The sequence below is a fragment of the Marmota flaviventris genome, chromosome X, assembly GCF_047511675.1.
Source record: "Marmota flaviventris isolate mMarFla1 chromosome X, mMarFla1.hap1, whole genome shotgun sequence".
In the NCBI taxonomy this organism is placed as follows: domain Eukaryota; kingdom Metazoa; phylum Chordata; class Mammalia; order Rodentia; family Sciuridae; genus Marmota; species Marmota flaviventris.
This window is the reverse complement of record NC_092518.1, coordinates 8,785,866-8,807,908: the sequence shown is the minus strand read 5'-3', so window position 1 is coordinate 8,807,908 and position 22,043 is coordinate 8,785,866.

The following is a 22,043-nucleotide window of genomic DNA, read 5'->3' as shown; positions in this document are numbered from 1 at the left end:
CAATTGAGGAAGTTTCCTATAGTATTGTGAAAAATGGGCTTATAAAATTTAATCTTCTGTGTCTGAAGATTCTGCACTGTTATTGGTTTTGTTATCTGTTGTGTCACCCTCAGTACCACTCAAATAAGATGTGTTTACTGTTAGTCCCCTAGTGCTCTAAACATCACGCAAGTCTAAAGTTACTTTTTAGAAATACTGACAATGTGCATGGACTGAGAATTGTAGGCTGGCAGCTTGCAGTGCATGCAAAAACAAATGCATGCTCATACCACAGGTGAATACATTGCTATTCTGTTTACTTTTAAGTGGCATGATGAACAGAACTATACCATGTGACAATTATGCAATGAAAAATTATAAACAAATTTTGGGGCTGAAAAAACAGGGTGTGACCAATTTTAAAATAGTAAATAGAAGGAAAACAATAGAGGAAGGGGAACAGGGAGAGGAAAGGGGGAAGGGTAAGAGTAAGTACTGGGGACTGAAATGGAGCAAATTATATTCCATGCATGGATGATTATGTCAAAATGTACCCCAATATTATATATAACTATGGCATGATAATAAAATTATTTTTAAAAAACAGGATGCAATGATTATTCAAGGGCAATTATTATGTGGTAAAATATGATAATTTGGTCTATTTCATTCCCCCATATCTCCCCTTTCCTTCTCTCACTCCCTCCATAACTCTCCCTCTGTTGTTCTCCCTTTTATTTTCATGAGATCCCTTTCTCCCCCTTTTTCTCTCTAGCTTCCACATGTAAGAGAAAACATACAACCCTTGAGTTTCTGAGTCTGGCTTCCTTCTCTTAGCATGATGTTTTCCACTTCCAACAGCAAATGTCATAATTTTGTTCTTTATGACTGAGTAAAACTCTATTGTGCAATTAACATTTTCTTTAATATCTAGTGACAGATGTCTAGTCTGATTTCCTTAACTTGCCTATTGTAAATTGCACTGCTATAAATATGGTTATGTATATACCACTATAGCATGCTGAGTTTAGTTCTTTAGGATAAATACCCAGGAGTGCTACAGCTGGGTCATATAGTGGCTCCGTACCTAGTTTTTTGAGGAAACTCCATACTGATTTCCATAGTGGTTGTATTAATTTACAATCCACCAACAGCTTATAAGTGTTCCTTTTCCCCAAAATCCATGTCATAATAACCCTGGATTACTAATCTTCTGTCAGAAGAGTAGTTGGCAAAATTTTTCTCCAATTCTCTATGCACTCTCTTTACGCTCTTAGTTGTTTCTTTTGCTATGCAGAAGTTCTTAATTTGATGCCATCCTATTTATTGATTTTTGGTTTTATGCTTCGATACTTACTGTTTACAAGAATATCTCTCTTCCAACAACACAGTCCACCCTTGATGACAATTCTTTTTTAATTAATTTATTTATTTTCTAATTTGTTATACATGACAGCAGAATGCATTTCAATTTATAGTACACATATAGAGCACAATTTTTCATATCTCAGGTTGTATAATCACACCATTCGTGTCTTCATACATGTACTTAGGAAAATGATATCCATCTCATTCCACCATCTTTCCTACCCCCTTGCCTCCTCCCTTCCCCCCTCCCTTCCCCTCCCTCCCCTTTTCCCTATCTAAAGTTCCTCCATTCCTCCCATGCTCCCCACGCTCATCCCCACTATGGCTCAGCATCCACATATCAGAGAAAACATTCAACCTTTGGTTTTTTGGGATTGGCTAACTTCATTTAGCATGGAATTCTCTAACTCTATCCATTTACCTGCAAATGCCATGATTTTATTCTCTTTTATTGCTGAGTAATAATCCATTGTGCATATATACCACAGTTTCTTTATCAATTCATCTACTGAAGGGCATATAATATACAACCAATCAACAAATATATGAAAAAATGTTCAACATGTCTAGCAATTAGAGAAATGCAAATCAAAACTAAGATTTCATCTCACTTCAGTCAGAATGGCAGCTATCAAGAATACAAACAACAATAATTGTTGACGAGGATGTGGGGGGAAAGGTACACTCATTCATTGCTGGTGGGACTGCAAATTGGTGCAGCCAATATGGAAAGTAGTATGGAGATTCCTTGGAAAATTCAGAATAGAACCACCATTTGACCCAGCTATCCGTCTCCTTGGTCCATACCCAAAGGACTTAAAATCAGCTTATTATAGTAATGCAGCCACAGTGATGTTTATAGTAGCACAATTCACTCTTGATGATAATTCTAAGGATTGTACTGTTGGTTTGTCCAAGGGCCTCAGTTTTGACCACTATTACCTTAAGTAAAGAACATTAGAGGTCTGGACTGTGGCTCAGTGGTGGAGTACTTGCCTAGCATGTGTGAAGCACTGGGTTCAATTCTCAGCACCACATATAAATAAATAAAATAAAGGTCCATTGACAACTAAAACATATTTTTTTAAAAAGAACATTAGAAACATTTTGTTATTGTTTTAGTTCAAGGCTTTTCCATTGCTGCTCTTTTTGTCTCTACCTTTAAGGACTTGTGTGATTAAATTGGGGGAAAATATATATATACATATACATATATACATATACATATATATATATACATATACATATACATATACATATACATATATACACATACACATTCCAGAATAATATTCTCATCTCAAAATCTCTAACATAATTACGTCTGTATAGTCTCCTTTGCCATGTAAATGTAGCATGTACAATTCCAAGGATTAAGGTATCAACATCTTTAGGTGACCATTACTTTACCTGCCACCAGCCACAACAATGCCTTGGTATCATACAACAAGAAGCTTGTGGTTCCTGAGTCTGGGTCAGTTATGGGCTGGCCATGCAGCTTCATTTGCTGACCTTCATTTGCTGGGATCATTCACATTAACAATTAAGATCCCTTAAAACATAGGCTTATAGTGAGCACACTGCCACTTATATCTCATTCTGTTAGTCTGGCCCAAAGTCAGAATAGGGGGTACCACAAAGTTGTATAGCAAATAGAGGATACCACAAAGTTGTATAGCAAAGTTCTCCAGGAAAGGGAGAAGAATGAGGGAGTCATTTCTTCAACCTACCGTATTTCCCACCCCACCCCCTACCACTCTCTGCTAGTGAGTCATAGATAGGTGCTACAAGCCAAATGAGACCATTCCATATTTGTATGTTACTAAGTTGAAGTTGTGTTATCAGTTACCAGAATATAATAAATTTTAAGTGGGATTGATTTCTTTTATTATACATTGAACAGGATGTCTATCATATGAGCCTATCAAAGTTGAAGAAAATATGAGGATGTAAATGAGAATAAAGAATGATATTTATTTGGTTATTTTTGCTATAGTGATCATGTTTTCTGCTTAATTATCTTCACAATTTTGTTGCTTCTAGCAGGTTGTCTCAATTTGTAAACATAACATTTCCTATACATCTAAGAATTCAAAAAAGGAAATCTTTCTAGGCAAATCCTGGACTTGGGAGGAAAACAAAAAATAAAATAGAAACAGAAAACTACATATAACTATTTGAAAAATAGTCAAAATTCAAATACTTTTTAAATGTACATATTTTTAAATCATGTTTTAATCAATTTTTTATTTCACAACAGAGCATATTTATTCACTTAGAAAAGAAAACCTTTATGCATTAGGTTATATAACCAAGAAGCTTTTTAAGGTTATATCAATTTTTTCCTAAAATATCCTCATTTTTAATGATTAGCCCAAATGTTTTTTTTTTCTAGAAAGGTCATGACAAGACCAAAACACACACAATGTGATTTTATTGAAAGCAACTTTTGATTTTTTAACTATAATGATGAAATCCAGACAAACACATTGCCTCTGATTGATTGGTTTTCTAATGCTCTTCATTATTTTAACTGTCCTTGCAACCAACCACCTAATAATATATTTTTCAGCTCCTTCCTGTTCCTATATTTGTCATGCCCTTTCACTACATTCAGTAAGTACCACCTACACAACCTAGTTTTACACCTAGTCCTAAGCCACTTATAACTTGGGCATACTCCAATTCTGGTTCCAAAAAAGGAACAGTTAAGTCAGGATGCCTATACCATAAGGAATCTTGTATAGCAGGGTTGAGTTCAGTTATCTGGTGAGACCCATGCCAAGTCATTTGTGATGGTTAAGTTTATAAATCATCTTGATTGGTCCATGGGATGCCCAGGCAACTACTCAAATGTTATTCTGTGTGTGTTGGTGAATGATTTTATGAAATTAATATTTGAATTGGTAGACTGAGTAAAGAAAATTGCCCTTCCTAACATGGGTGACTTTCATCCAATCAGTTGAAAGCCTGAATAGAACAAAAAGTTGACCCTCTCTTGAGTAAGGTGTATTTCCCTTTGCTTGCCTGCTTGAGGTATAGCATTGACTTTTCCTGACTTTAGACTCAAACTGAAGCATTGGTTCTTCCTGTGACTTGAACCTGCTGACTAGAACACACATCTTTTGGTTTTCCTGGTTCTCGTGGCTTTAGAATTCCAGTTTGCCAACTGCATGTCTTAAGACTTTTCAGCCTCTGTAAAAGCATGAGTCAATCCCTTATTAAGTAGAAAATGGAAGGAGAGAGGTGGGAGGGAGGGGAGGGAGAAAGGGAGGGAAAGAGGGAGGGAGGGAGGAAGGAAGGAAACAGAGAAAGAGAAAGAAGAAAAGAAAGGAAAGGAAAAGGAAGGAAAGGAAGATCCTGTTGTGTTTTTTCCCTCCTGGAGAACCCTATTACCTCATCCCATCCCATCCCTTGGCAACTGAGTAGATAAACTCTAAAATAAAATCACTGCACTTCTCAAGAACTTCCAGTTGTTTTTCATTATAAATAGAGAAAAATCCAAACTTTTTACAATAGCCTATAATTTCTCCAGAAGTTGAACCCATACATACTTCTCCAAAGTAATTTCCTTTGATTCTCTTCACATTTTGTTTTTCTAGCTCTACTCATCTTTCTGTCTCAGTACCTTTATTTTTGCTACTCCCTTTGCCTGAAACCCTTATTAATGCAGAAATACTTTTATATGCATTAGGCATTGTTTTAGTTCATGAGGACTAAATGCACAAAAGTCCATGCCCTAAGTGAAATGTATATTCTATTCCTCGGGATCTTTCACAGATGCTTTCTGGGCCTTCTCTGGAATTCCTAACTAAAGAAATTCCTACCCTTAGTTAACTAAAACATAACCCATATTTATCTAACCCTTAGCCCCCTTTTGTTTTCTTCATTCTTACAATGTGTAAAATTTCTTTATTGGCTGTCTCATAATTTTACAATGTGATCTTATTATTTGCCTGTTCTTTATCAAGACCAATAACTACACCAAGAAGTTAGAAGTAGTACACAACATGGTTAACTAGGCTATCATTGATACATCAACACTCAGCCTCTTATGTGCTTTTTCACAGGAAACATATCTCTTGGATGATGGTCTATTAGAATTGACCATTGGAATTATACCTAGTAGTAAAATTTATATAAGTAAAGAAAGCCCTAGAGTTGATTTTAGACATGGTTGTTCTAAAATTTGTTTGTTTTTTAACATAACAAAGTTATTCTGGATAAAATAAAGGTCCATACTTCAGGAATTATTTTTAACCTATGATTGTCTACTACCAGGACAATATGTATTAAAATGCCCAGGCAATTATAAAGCATAAATGGGCAATGCTTTTGACCATACCAATTGTAGTAGGTTAGAGTTAAGGTTAGGAAGAAGTAACTAAGGCTCATAAAAACTCAAGATGGTGGGTTTAAGAAGTTATGGGTTAGCTTCCCCTGGCCTCATGGACAGAAGGTACAGTGAACCCTATCCTGGCACTTCCTTTAATTTTTCCTTCCTCCCTCCCCACTTTGCTAGTGAGGATAGAATTTTAGTTCAACCAGGAAGCAGCATGGAAGCCAGGAGTTAATATTTCTTAAATACAGATAAGCTGTGCCCTCCTTCAAGGTTATAAGAAAGACTGATTCTATATCCAGTACATGGCTCATTGTGTAACACCTTCAAATCTAGACAAATCTGTGTGAGGACAGAGGAGCAGAGACTTCCCTTTTCCCAACCATACCCACAAAGAAGTATCCAGTCCCATAGTATGTGATTGCTTTTGTTTTCACAGCAGAGGACTCTGTCAGATGGTTTTCTTATACATACTACTATGAGACATAGAGATGAAGGCCTCAGACTCTTGCAACAAAGGAAAAAAATAACAAAAATGTTTCTAATGTTCTTTACTTAAGGTAATAGCGGTCAGAACTGAGGCCCTTGAACCACATAACTAATAATATAATTCTTAGAATTTTCATTATGGGTGTACTGAATGGATAGAAGAAAGATATTCTTGTAAATAGTAAGTATCAAGTTGAAAGTCAATACTAATAGGGCATTATGTAAAAATGTAGATGTGTAACCGACGTGATTCTGCAATCTGTATTTGGGGTAAAATTGGGAGTTCAAAACCCACCTGAATCAAATGTACGAAATATGATATGTCAAGAGCTTTGTAATGTTTTGAACAACCAATAAAAAAAAACTCAAAAAAAAAGTCAATACAAATATTTTTTAAAAGCCATGAGAACAATGTAATGTTTTGAGCAACTAATAAATTTCTGATGTTTAAAAAAAAGTAATGAGAAATTATTTTGTACCCCAACCTGGTAAAACAGAGCATTATCAATTTTATAAATATTTGAATCACACTTTTGAAATAAACATTTATTTCCCTTGTAGTAGAATTGTTTTTATTCCTATAAAGGGCACTCTTAGAAACATCACTGTACCCAAAATATCAGTGAGTTTATTTAGTTTCAAGTCTGAAAATCCCACTGATATTAAAAAACTGCCTGTTAATTTGTTTCATTTCCATAAGAGATTAAAGCTTCTTGCATAAGTCTGAAAGTTATACATGAAAGAGTAGACAGATGGGAAACTGATCACCAGGTTGTCAGAGGTGAGGAGTAAAAGTACAGAGTGAATACTATTAAAAAGGGATAGCACCAGGAAACTACTCTGTGGTAGTGGAACAGTTCTGTGTCCTGATTGTGGTGAGGATTATATGAGCCCATAAATATGATAAATTGCCTGAAAATAAACATATACACCTTTGCACACGATAAGTACATGTAAAAAGCAGTAAAATCTGAATATCTTTAGATTGTAGCAATGTCAATTTCCTGGTTTTAATATTTTACTATAAATTATCTAAGATATTACCATTGTAAGAATCCAGGTAAAGGGTATACATAACTTATCTGTACTATTGTTCAACTTCCTTACAGTCTATAAGTATTTCAAAATAAAAGTTTTTTTAGGATAAAAGGAGTGTGACTTTCACAGACTTCAGTCAGAATTCTCCATTCAAAATTTGGTGCATAACAGAAAGAGGCTGAATGTATTACATCTTTATTGCCTGAGTTATATCACACATAAACATGCCCAAACCACCTGCTAGTCCAGATTTCAGAGGTCTGAAAATAAAGAACAATATTTCCTGTGTTACTCAGCATTTCTTTGCTGTGACCAAAATACCTAATATAAACAACTTAGAAGAAGAAAGAATTATTTTAGCTCACAGTTTCAGACCATTGTTAGCTGGTTTCATTGTTTTGGGCTTAAAGTGAGGCATGGAAGAGGAAAGATGTTCAGTTTATACTAGCTGGGAACATAGAGAACAGGGGCTGGGGGAAAACAACTTTTGGGTAACATCCCCAGTGACCTACCCCTTCCAACTAGGCTCTACCTTCTCGATTTTCACCACCTCCCCAATAAACCATTCTAAGTATTAATCCATCAGATGCATTAATCCACTAATGAGGTTAAGTTAGAAACTTTTGATTCAATCATTCCCTAAAAGCCCCATCTCTGAATGTAAGACACTTCGGGGGACATTTCATATCCAAATCATAATATTCCTACTCCAAAGAAAAGTGTTTTGTTGTAAATTACAGGACCAAAAATCATACACTTTTATGATTATCTTAAATTGAGTTCCCCTGTAGAAGATGCTGACACAAATATGAGTACACATATTTTTATGCAGGACATGATCCCAGGAAGCACCAGTGGGGAAGTTAGAGGAAGGAAGGAAGCCAATTAAATGTATATCATGGAGCAATTTACCACTATGGGATACTGAAGACAAATCCCCCTGGGTAGCTCTGGAAAACTATTTACATGCATCAGCTATCCTAAGTGAAGGAAGAGGCAATTGGGATATTTCTTATGTCATTGGTTGAAGGTGACATCAACTTCTCAAAACTCCCAGCCTACTATCCTGCGTGAGAGAACTGGTACTCAGGGAAAGGGTCATAGGAACTTGCAGGTGGAAACATTTGAGTCCATGGAAATGATAAGTGCCAAGTAGTAGCTCGCCAACAGTCTTTTTACAATGACTCATCAAAAAAGGTTGATCAATAAAACATGACATCTCAGAACTTGATATGTTATATATAAAGCTTAAATAACTTTTCTGAGGTTAAATTATACCTTCTAAAGAATAGGAGTTGTGTTTTCTTGTTGGTTGCTTTAGACATTGGCTCTTATGTCCTGAATCTTACAATGATATTCCTAGGTGTAGTTTTAGTTTTCTTAATCTTGCCTAGATGCTATTGCTTCTTAAATCCAAGGATTAAATCCTTCATTGATTATAGAAATATCTCAGCTATTATCACCCAAAGAATTGACTGATATTTTCTCCTTCTAGAAGTCCAATTAGATGCATGTTGGTTCTTTTCATTCTGTCCTCTATGTCTTTTAATATTCTTTGTGTTGATATATCTTTACTTCTGTGTATCATCATCAAGCTATTTTCTAGTACACTAGCGCTCTTTAGAATTATCTAATCTGATATAAAACTAGTAATTGGGTTTTTAATTGTCTTGGCTATGTTGTTCCTTTCACTTATTTTTCAAATCTGCCTATTATTTTCACAGTTGTCATTGATTTCTTTCTTCATGTCTTTAATTATTTCAAACATACTTATTTTATCATCTTAATCAAGTGGTCTTATTTTCTAAAGTTCTTGGGTTTATAATCTTTTCATGGTAATACCTTATGGTGCTCACTTATGATGGATTCTTATCCTGTGAGTTTCCTAATTTTGAATTGTGGGCTCAAGTTCAATGTGTTATAAGTACTTGAATTTGTGTGACCAACAGTGAGGATTCATCCTTCAAAGATTTCTATATGCTTTTTCCATATACACCAAGAGTTACACTAATTTATTGCCACTTTATGATAATTTTTTTGACTTTGTAAGTTTCTAGTTTTCTAAGTTTTTTGGCTTAAGGTGCAGGTCCATTGTGACAAATCTTTAGGGACCATTTTTACTCCACCCAGAGCATAGGCTAAGACATATAAGTTTCTTTTGATATCTACCTGCTCTATATATTTTTCCTATCCATCCTTAATTAAGTCTACCAGTCAGAATGCAGTCTAACTCTTTCAGGAATAATATAAACAAGTGCTTCAAAAGTAATCAGAAGTTTTAAACCTTATTTTTTGCAGCACTGGGGATTGAACCCAGGGTCTCATGCATGCTAAACAAGTATTCTACCCCTGAGCTACAATGTATCCCCAACTCTAATCAGGGGTTTTAGAAGTATGAAGGTTATCGAAGGCTGCCAGAGCTGTTTCACCATTAGGTTTCAGGGGAACAGAAATTTAGTACACAATTCAGATCAACCACTTTCAAAAACACCTTAGAGGGTCACAGCTAGTGCATAACCTTGGGGGGTGATCCATGGTAGTACACCAAGAAGCAATCACAAAACTTAATATCCATAGCTTACATATCTGTGCATGACCACCAGGGGAAGAACAATGACTTAAGTTTCTCTTGCGTCCTCAGCTCTTTCACAATTCTATACCATTGGCTATATCTAAGCCAGAATACTATTTACAGGGGTTCTAAGGAATGTCATTCTTGGGCATCCAGCTACTGAAATATTGGCCAGAGTACATGAGCTGAGAAAGTTGCTTAATGTTATCTCGGTCCATTTTTATTGCTATAACAAAATAGCCAAGACTTAGTAATTTATAAAGACCGGATGTTTATTGGGCTCATATTTCTGAAGGTCAGGATCTAAAACCATGGCTCTGGAATCTGTTTGACATCTGATGAGAGCCTTCTTGCTACATCATAACATAGCAAGATAGAGCAAGCATGCTAGATCAGGCCTCTCTTCATCTTCTTATAAAGATACTAATGTCATTATGGGGGCCTCACCCTCATAACCTTATCTAACTCTAATCACCTCCCAAGGTTATACCTTCAGATAATACCAACATGACTGTGGGGATTGTTTCTAATACATAAATCTGGGGAACACATTCAAATCATAGCTCATGCCAACAGAAAATCCAATAAATTAGGGCTGTAACCTTTAAAATTGCTGGATTTTATTCAGAACACATAGTTCTAGCTTTATTCCTCATTTGGAATCATAGCAAATAGGAACATTTCCTATTATATATATATTAAAACCCTGTCCTTGGGCTGGGGTTGTGGCTTAGTGGCAGAATGTTTGCCTCACCTGTGTGACACTGGGTTTGATCCTCAGCACTATAGAAAAATGAATAAACAAAATAAAGATATTGTGTCCATGTATAACTAAAAAATATTTTTTTAAAAAAAAACTCTATCCTTGGGGCTGGGACTGTAGCTCAGTGGCAGAGTACTTTCCTTGCATGTGTGGTTCAATATTCAGCACCACTTAAAAAAGCAAACAAATAAAATAAAGGCATGCTGTCCATTTGCAACTACAAAAAATTCTTTTAAAAACCTGTCCTTGATAACACTAGACCTAGAAATCCCCATTTGATTCACCACAGGGAGGCTATAACTTCAGATAATAGGGGTTTTTTCATGTTTATTCCCACTTCTTTATTTTTATCCTGTGGATTTCCCTCATTTTTTGTGAGCTGCACATTTAAAGTAATGTTTAAATGTCCGGTATTTCTAGCCATTTTGCAGCAGGAGAATTTTCCCATTAGTAAGCTCACCGTATTGCTAGAACCATAATAATATGCAACTTTTATTGTGAGTTTTTCTTTTTCAGAGACCAGGAAATAAGAGATGTCTCCTTTGCTCTGGATTTCAGAAGTTTTTTTTTTTCTTCCCACTGGACTTAGTTCTATTCATCTCATTTAAAAGTTTTCTTTTAGTTTTTTAGCTTGGCATTTCTGGATCATGTAGGTTATATCAATTCCAAACCCATTCTTCAGGATATGAATAAAAGAGTTGTCTGTGGGACTAAAAGCATCCTGCATATACTTTAAATGTGCAGATAGCAATATTCTTTCTATCTCCCTCAATTAGAAAGAGCAAGCAAGAGAGAGGGGGTGGGGGAGAGAGATTAACTTTGGATTATTGGGATGGTCTTTTGAGGTTCTTTGGCTTTTTGTATGGGGCTTCATTCTTGCTTCCTCAAATGTTTCAAAAACAAGTACATATCTCCTATCTCTGTGTAGGCTTCAAAAACCAGGTTTCAACCTCCAGAGCCAGATACTCCCATGAGCTTTCACTGCATCAATGACCTCCTGCCTAGTGTTCTAGTATTCTGTTTCTTCTTCAATTCTGGGATCATGTTTTTCTTTATTTTTTTTAAAGCTCAACTGTATTGCAAATGATTGCTACATGTTTTCCAGAATCTCTATTTCTTGCATTTCCTTATCAGTTCTGTCTGGCACATTTTTTGGAAGTTTTGAGGCAGCTTCGATTTTATCTAATATTATCTATAAAGGGCAAGGGGCTCTAGTTTGTCAAGTTTTCTTTATAGTATATACTTGTGAGCATAAAACTAAAATATGATGAGAATGATAAAGGGAAAGATTAAAGCACTCCATGGCATTGAAATGGATAGAACTGCAGACTATCATGCTAAGTGAATTAAGTCAGTCCCAAAACGTCAAATGTTGAATGTTTTCTCTGATACGGGGAAGCTAATCCATCAAATTAGAGGAATTAGCAGTAGAGTAAACAAAGGGGATTGATGGGGGAAGAAGGAGGGATATGGTACGGGAAGAACAGTGAAATGAATCTGACTGAACTTTCTTATGTACATACATGAATATATACCACAGTGAATCTCAATATCAAGTGTATCCACAAGACATTAAATTTTAAAAAATACAAATAAATTGCAGAAAGATCAGTAGAGGAGAGTGAGGGGGAGAAGAGGAAGAAGGAGGAGAGGAGAAGTGCTAAATTAGAACAAATTATATTCCATGCTTTTGTTATTATGTCAAAATGTATCCTAATGTTATATATAACTAAAAACAATCAACAAAAAAGGAAAATATATCAATAATTTGGTAAATCACAGAAATCATGGAAATATAGTGCATCTTAAGTCAACAATATATTTTATAAAGTGTAATGTCCATGTAGCATATTCATTATAGGCTAATATGCTTAGGTAGAACATATTAAAAGGGCATATTTACTGTAGGAATGTCTGAGCTCATCTCAAGAGGAGTTGTGAAGAGCAGATTTTCAACATTTATATTAACAATTGGATGAAGTCAGAAACCACAAAATAATGTTGGCAGATAAGAAAAAAGCAGAAGAAGAACACAATTTCTAACCATCTTGATGTGCTGAAATGCTCAACCAAATGCACAAGTTAACTTTGAGAGTGAAGGAGAATTTATAGTTGGTAGAGTGCTTGCCTTGCATGAAAAAGGCTCTGGGTTCAATCTCCAGCACTGTCAAAGAAAAAAAATACTTACAATTAAAATTAACTTCAGGGCTGGAGATATAGCTCAGTTGGTAGAGTGCTTGCCTCACATGCACAAGGCCCTGGGTTCAATCCCCAGCACCCCTCCCCCCCCAAAAAAAAGTTAACTCTAAATGTGTCAGAAACCTAAATGTAAAAGCTAAAAGTATAAGTTCTTTTTTTTCTTATTTTTAGAGTATAGTGCATATAGAATATATATACACCCTAGTTGAATGTGTTTGATAAATGCATACATCCAGCTAACCAACATTCACACATAGGGTAGGACATTCCAATCACCTCAATGATATACTATCTCAGTTAATCTTCTCCCCACCAGCAGGAACAAACATGTTTTGATTTTTGTCACCAAAGCTTAATTTTTCCTGTCTTAAAATGTCATATAAGTAGACTAATACTATTTATACACATTTTGCCTGGCTTCTGTTATTCAAGATAATGCTTTAAAAATTCATGCAAGTTTTATATGTATAAGCCGTGTGAGGTTTTTTTTTTTTTTTTTTTTTGCTTTGTTTTGTGAGTGTTGTTTTTGTTTTGTTTTGTGGCTGAAAAAGGAGTCCAATGTATGAATATACTACAATTTGTTTATCTCCATTCCTGTAGTAAAAGTGCAAAATGAAAAATTCCAAGATAGGAGGTGAGAACATTTAGCATATCAAGATGGTGTTTAAAAAAAAAAACAACTTGGAATTAATGAAACCAGAGAAAATTTTTCTTGGAGAATGTTGTGGTGTTTTCTCTCCCTCGTCTCACATGGCAGGAGGAAGAGGGATGATTCCCCAGCACTTCTAACCTAGCTAGAAAATATAAAATGGAAGATGACAATAGCACTAGGAATTTAAGATTTTCCTACACATTAGCTCCCCTCTTTATACAGTAAGATTCCAAAATTAAGACCAGCCAACTGAGGGTGAAGGAGGATATGGAGCTAATCAAAAAAAGAAGAATCCTGAAAAAAAGAAGAAGAAGAAGAATCCTGAAGCCTACCAAGCCATATGTCTACCTGCTGCAAGCCCAACCTACTCCCCAAATTTTGGACCTGAAGTAGGCCAGATCTGACAATGAAAAATGTAGAGTTTGAACTAGAAATATCAATTACTAAAATGAGACAATTCTTATTATTGGATGGCTTTAATCGCATGAGAGCAACTGAAAACATTATGGAAACTTCTATGAGATTTCCTTCCAGAGACAAATTATTTTGCTAAGCAATTTGAAAAAAAGAAGAAAGTTTGTTTTGTGCTCATACTTAATTGTGCTCCATGAATATTCCATGAAATAGTTACGATCTGTTCTTAAAACATTTAATAATAGGAATACTTCGTCCATTTTTCTAAGGCTTATGTTTAATCTTTCTCATAAACCATATAAGCTTAAGGCTACAGCTAATTACAAAACAACTCTGGAGTACATCATCAGCATATATGAACCACAGATGTTTGTCCATTTAAAGAAGGGTAAGCTTTTTGCCCAGCAAGTGTTTTTGTTGAAAGCTTGACTAACCCGTTAAATTTTATCCTAGATAAAAATGGAAAAACAACACATTTTCCCAAAAAAGGCATGTTTAAGGAAGTGTAATTCAAAACTATAAAATTTAGAGTACAAACTTTCAAAGTGACTTTTTTCATCCATTTTTCACTAGTGGCCATCCAACCAATTAGATTGAATTATAAATATTGTTTAAATGCCAGGTTGATCCAGGTCAAAGAATTCTCGGTCCTTTAGTAAATCTAGCTTCTAGGACCAATGGTGATCATATCCACTATTACAGCATTTTAGCTCTTTGGAAACTAGGATTCTCAGGTGCTGACTTCTGAAGATAACAATTTCATGATTTCTTATTCACTTTCCACCATTTGGGAGCTAAGTAATTTTCCCATTCATTTCTAAAGTTCCAAATACATTTTTCTAACATTCGCATTGCACCAATCCAAATTGGAACAATTTTCAGAGTGAAATGGAGTGCTGTGAAGAATCATGCTGGAACAATAGGCATAAACTGTGACTGTCCTAAGCAAACCATGATATGTGGTTATGCTACCTACAAAACGTATATAAAACAAAAAGAAAAGTCTGGGGAAAAAAGCATACTTGCAGCAATGAAAATTTAAGTCATTCTCATAACAATTCACTAAGCTAAAACTGAATTCCTTGGCATGAGTTGAAGTCAGGTGATATATAGAAAGTCCTTTTTAAACAAAATAATGAGACCTAATGTTTAAGTATTTTTAAACTGCTTGGAAACAAAATTAGGCCAAATTAACATACTTGTTTGGGTTAAAAATATTGTGCCTTTCAACACAGTAATTTCAATACTAAGAAATTTGCCCAATGCAGTAGTTATGGATACATGCAAACATTCAGCTGTAAACTAGATCAACCTGCAATACTTAAAGAAAGGGGGAAAGTTCTAATTTCTAAAAATAGTGAGTTGGATTATATACATTATTATATTCATATAATGAAATTCTATACAGTCATTAAAATAAACCACAGGTAAATATTAATAGCATGAGAGAAAGTTCTCACTATATAAATATCTCTGAAGCAAGTTATGACATAATATGTTTGGATACTCTTTTTTATTCATTTTTAGCTACTTATTGAGTTGTATATTATTTCAATTAAAATAAATTTGTCTCTTCAAGGTGAAAAAATGAATAATTTTAATTATTTATTAATAATATTAATAATTGGGACTAATTATTAATAAAATGTTGACAACACAATAGGATCATGGCTGATATAAAATTCTCCTCCTCTGCCTTGTTCATATATTAACTAAGAATATTTTTATAAAAATGCAATACAATAATTGTTTCTAATGTTATGAACAAGGAATGACAAATAGCAGCAGATCAATTAATGACATTCTGCCATCTGAACAGAGGCAGACTGGCAGATATATAGTATGGACATGCTCCACCTCCATTTTTATCAAAACAGTCATTCATGAAGTTGGCTTCATCCTCAAAAACAACAACTCAAAGGCTGATGCAATTGAACAAACTGTCTAAATGCTTGTTCTGACATTCAAGCCATCTTCTAAAATCTAGGAGCCAATATGTGTCTTCCTAAATGACCAAATCATAAAATAGTTCATAAAGTATTGATCACCAACAAATTTAAAGCTTAATGTTTTAGGAAAGCAGTACCCAAGGTTCAGTCTGAAGACATCCCTGTAATCAATAGAACTCAAAAAGATAAAATTATATAGGCAATTAATGGCATCCTTTCAGAGAGGGATGTTAAATGATATCAAATACACAATTTCTCCCACAGTTTAATTACACTTGCAAACTGGTTTAAAGAAATAAAGAAGTGGGTCCTTGGCCACTGGAATGATTTCAACATATTGTACAGTTTACAGAAAAACTAAATTATCAGATCATTAAATTTGAAAATAGGCTGCAGTATTATTTTGAGGATATAGAATACAAAATAAAATAGCCATTCTCATGAACTAGAAGATCCCTTTGGGGAAGGGCTCATGATTAAGGAAATTAATGACAGTGTTTTTCTCATGAATGACCATCATCACTTATAGGAAACACTGAGTTCATTTCACACTGAATTTAGTCAACATTTCTCTTCTCCACACCTCACTCCTTATTCTTTTGATGTCTTTTTATAACAGAGGGAAACATGGATAGGTCAATATAGGAACACTGAAGCAAACTTGACATTGTCATTAATGTGGATTCAAATCTGACCCTTTTACTTTCTTAAAGACTGGATTTAAATAGAATTTAATCTACAAGCATGCAGTTTACTCACCATTTATCGAACATGCTTCTAATGTATGAAGCAAGTTCCATATATTAATAGCCTCCTCAGTTCCTACAAACTCAGCTAAAAAAAGAAGAAGAAAAACCAACCTCTGACTTTAATTTTTCCTTTTTCCTCTGTTCCAGGTGGAAAATAAAAACTACCTGATGGTGGGAACAAATATGCTGGCTTCACTGCAGGGAAACATCTACTCTAAGACTGACAAATATTCCAATTTTCCCACGATTATTCTAGTTTTAGACTAAGAGTTTAGCTTCTTTGGGAAGGCATCAGCCGCAGGCAAACCAGGTCATTGATCATCATTCAAGCTATCCCTCACTATAATCTGACTTCACATCTTCTTCCACATCTTGTCATTTTAGACAGGAAACTCAGACTCTATTCCTCACTTGGCAAAGTAGGTGCAAAATAGCACCCATCTAATAATATCATAGTGAGGATCAGATGAATTTTTATGTGTAAAGCTATTATAACACACTTGACCTTATTAGTGAGCACCAAGTCCACAGAATAAGGATTATTAGGAAGACCATAAAAGTGACATTTTAGCCAAGCCTCAAGAAATGAGCAGAGAGGTTTTAGAAGATGGCGGCGAATAGAGTGCATCACCCCTGTGTACTGCGTCACTGCGCAGGTGAATAACGAGTTAGAACAGCCAAAAGCTATCTTGTTAGGAATTTCCAGCAAAATTGGGGTGCACCGAAACCTAGAGGAAGGATTTCCATCACCTGAGGATCAATTACTGGGGCTCAATCACGAGTGAACCGTGCGCCCAGAGATTCAGGCTGATTGATCGGCAGCCCGCCCCGCAGCCAGAGACTGCGGCGCGCAAAAAAATGGCGTGCCAGCAACACAGAGAAATGGTGCTGCGGATTCTGTGGGGTCCTGCCCTCACTGTGCTCCAGGCTGAGTTCTGGGTTTGAGACGGGGGAGAGAAACAGTCCAGATCTGTCCTCCACACCGGACAACCCACCGAGGAAGCCAGCGGCCACCATCTTGGAGAGCTGACGTCACCATCACCAGTTTCTGACAGATCGCAGCAAGTTCAGCGATAGAACAGGTGTGTGACATTTAGCCCATCTCCCATACAGCGGGGAAATCGCATAAAAGCTCCCCCCGGGTTTACGGGGGCGTGATTATCAGAGTGAGCGTGAATAGAGGCGTGGGGAAAGGTAAAGGCACCTGACCTCCAACTCCCCCCTCCCACCAATGGCGAAAATGAAACCTGTCTCGCCAGCTCTCGGAAGAGTGGCTATCGGAGGGAATCAAAACAATAAGGGGCTGGTTCCCAATAGCCTCGCTCCACATCCAGGAAACTGCAGGCCCAGAGTGTAGCTTGAACTGCGGAGAGGTATCACACTGGGAAAGGCCTGGCTGGCAGGAGAAGCGAGGAGACTAGAGACCAGGAATAAACCTAAGCTAACAGGTTCGGAGAGACACAAGGGGGGGGAAAGGGAGCAGCCTCACATGGATTGTTTCCTACAGCCGGAGGGCAAAATCTTGGCCCGGACGGCATAGCACCACCTACTGGAAGCAAAGAAAATAGAAGCCTAACAGTGCCTTTTTAAAATTTTTTTTTTGTTAATTTTTTAATTTTAATTTTTTAATCAATTTTTTTAATTGTAATTTTTATTTTACTGTATTTTATTATTTTTTATCATTTCTTTTTCTTTTCTATTGTTTTCTCTTTCTTTCTTCTATCCCTCTCTCTTTCTTGGTTTGCTTCCTTACCTTTTCCCTATCTTTCCTCTTAAGCATGATCACCCCGATTACGTATAATTTACTAAATGCAAATAGATGAATACTATGAATCGGTCCCTAGTCCGCCTAAGCCCTTAACTACCCCCAAGTACTCCTGTCTATTCTCTTGTTAATATCCGCCTGCATTTGAGCAACCCCCCAAAGAAGCTAACATATACTAACCTCCATACCATCAAATTGCATGACCTTAACATAAAATCCTAAGTTCAAACCTGAATTCTCTATATGCCATCAAAATCTATAGGTCCTTAATGAAACTAATGAATTTACCTTAAATCACAATTAAATCCAACATCTCTAAACATTGTCTCCCAACACAAAGGAGAGACCTTGGAGCTATAAAAACCAAAACAAATTTATAGGAGAAAACAGAAACACAGCAGTCAAACAGAGTTGGAAAGTAACGTGAGCACCATGAAAACACAAGGGAAAAAAGGATTACAAACAATGCAGTGCAACTTAAATCTACAGGAGAACCTAGAGGCATCAGAAAAATGGACAGAGAAAGAATTCAAGGCATACCTGACTCAGATGGAATGGAATCTTAGAGAAGACATGAGTCAGCAAGTCCAAACAATGAAAGAATACTTTGAAAATGAATTACATAAGCATATTCAAATAGCAAAACATGAACTCTACCAGGAGATAGAGATTTAAAAAAAAATCAAACAGTAATCCTATAAATGCAGGAAATCATAAACCAAATCAAAAACTCAAATGAGAATATTACAAATAGACTAGAACAAATAGAAGTCAGAACATCAGATAATGAAGACAAAGTTTATCAACTCGAAAAGACTATAGCCAATGCAGAAAGGCTGGTAAGAAACCACGAGCAAAACATCCAAGAGATATGGGATGTCATAAAAAAAACAAACTTAAGAGTCATTGGGATTAAGAAGGTATAGAGGTCCAAACCAAAGGAATGAACAACCTATTGAATGAAATAATCTTAGAAAACTTTACAGACATGAAAGATGGAATGGACTGCCAAATCCTGGAAGCCTACAGGACCCCAAACATACAAAACCGTAATAGAACAACTCCAAGACACATTAGTATGAAGATATCCAACATACAGAACAAGGAGAGAATATTAAAAGCTACAAGAGAAAGGAGGCAGATTACATTCAGGGGTAAACCAATTAGGTTGACAGCTGATTTTTCATCACAGACGTTGAAAGCAAGAAGATCCTGGAACAACGTATTTCAAACACTGAAAAATAATGGATTCCAACCAAGAATATTGTATCCAGCAAAATTAAGCTTCAGGTTTGACAATGAAATTAAAATATTTCACGATAAACAAAAGTTAAAAGAATTCGCAGCCAGAAAACCAGCACTGCAAAGCATTTTGAGCAAAACACTACAAGAAGAGGAAACAAAAAACAGCACCAAAAACTAACAGTGGGAGGTATCTCAGTAAAGACGGGAAAAATAACCAAAGAGGAAAAACAAGCCAAATTAAAATAAATAAATAAACATGACTGGAAGTACAAACCATATATCAATAGTAACCCTAAACGTTAATGGCTTAAACTCACCAATCAAGTGACATAGGTTAGTAACTTGGATTAAAAAAACAGACCCAACAATATGCTGCCTTCAGGAGACTCATCTGACTGGAAAAGACATACACAGGCTGAAGGTGAAAGGTTGGGAAAAATCATACCATTCATATGGTCCTCGGAAGCAAGCAGGAGTGGCCATACTCATATCGAATAAAATCAACTTCAAACCTAAGTTAATCAAAAGGGATAAAGAAGGACACTATATACTGTTAAAATGAACCATTCACCAACAAGACATAACAATTATCAATTTGTATGCACCAAACAATGGTGCTGCAACGTTCATAAAACAAACTCTCCTCAAGTTCAAGAACCAAATAGACCACAACACAATAATTATGGGTGACTTCAACACACCGCTCTCACCATTGGACAGATCCTCCAGACAAAACCTGAATAAAGAAACTATAGAACTCAATAACACAATCAATAACCTAGACTTAACTGACATATATAGAATATATCAACCACCATCAAGAGTGTATACGTTCTTCTCAGCAGCACACGGATCCTTCTCAAACATAGACCATATATTATGCCATAGGGCAACTCTTAGTAAATATAAAGGTGTGGAGTTAATACCATGCATCTTATCTGATCATAATGGAATGAAACTGGAAATCAATGATAAAAGAAGGAAGGAAAAATCCTGCATCACCTGGAAAATGAACAATATGTTACTGAATGATCAATGGGTTATAGAAGACATAAAGGAGGAAATCAAAAAATTCTTAGAGATAAATGAAAATACAGACACAACATATCGGAATCTATGGGACACAATGAAAGCAGTTTTAAGAGGGAAATTAATTGCATGGAGTTCATTCCTCAAAAAAAGAAAAAACCAACAAATAAATGAGCTCACACTTCATCTCAAAACCCTAGAAAAGGAAGAGCAAAAACAACAGCAAAGGTAGCAGAAGTCAAGAAATAATTAAAATTAGAATGGAAATCAACGAAATTGAAACAAAAGAAACCGTGGAAAAAATTGACAAAACTAAAAGCTGGTTCTTCGAAAAAATAAATAAGATTGATCGACCCTTAGCCATGCTAACCAAGAGAAGAAGAGAGAGAACTCAAATTACTAACATATGGGATGAAAAAGGCAATATCACAACAGACACTACAGAAATACAGAAGATAATTAGAAATTATTTTGAAACCCTATATTCCAATAAAATAGAAGATAATGAAGATATTGATAAATTTCTTAAGTCATATGATTTGCCCAGATTGAGTCAGGAAGATACACACAATTTAAACAGACCAATAACAAAGGAGGAAATAGAAGAAGCCATCAAAAGACTTCCAACAAAGAAAAGCCCGGGACCAGATGGGTATACAGCGGAGTTTTACAAAACCTTTAAAGTAGAGATATTACCAATACTTTTCAAGTTATTTCAGGAAATAGAAAAATAAGGAGCTCTTCCAAATTCATTCTATGAGGCCAACATCACCCTGATCCCAAAACCAGACAAAGACACTTCAAAGAAAGAAAACTACAGACCAATATCTCTAATGAACCTAGATGCAAAAATCCTCAATAAAATTCTGGTGAATCGGATACAAAAGCATATCAAAATAACTGTGCACCTTGATCAAGTAGGATTCATCCCTAGGATGCAAGGCTGGTTCAATATACGGAAATCAATAAACGTTATTCACCACATCAATAGACTTAAAGATAAGAACCATATGATCATCTCGATAGATGCAGAAAAAGCATTCAACAAAGTACAGCATCCGTTTATGTTCAAAACACTAGAAAAACTAGGGATAACAGGAACTTACCTCAACATTGTAAAAGCTATCTATGCTAAGCCTCAGGCTAGCATCATTCTAAATGGAGAAAAAACTGAAGGCATTCCCTCTAAAATCTGGAACAAGACAGGGATGCCCTCTCTCACCACTTCTATTCAATAGAGTTCTCGAAATACTAGCCAGAACAATTAGACAAAGGAAATTAAAGGCATTAAGATAGGAAAAGAAGAACTTAAATTATCACTATTTGCGGGTGATATGATTTTATACCTAGAAGACCCAAAAGGGTCTACAAAGAAACTACTAGAGCTAATAAATGAATTCAGTGAAGTGGCAGGATATAAAATCAACATGCATAAATCAAAGGCATTCCTTTATATCAGCAACAAATCTTCTGAAATGGAAATGAGGACAACC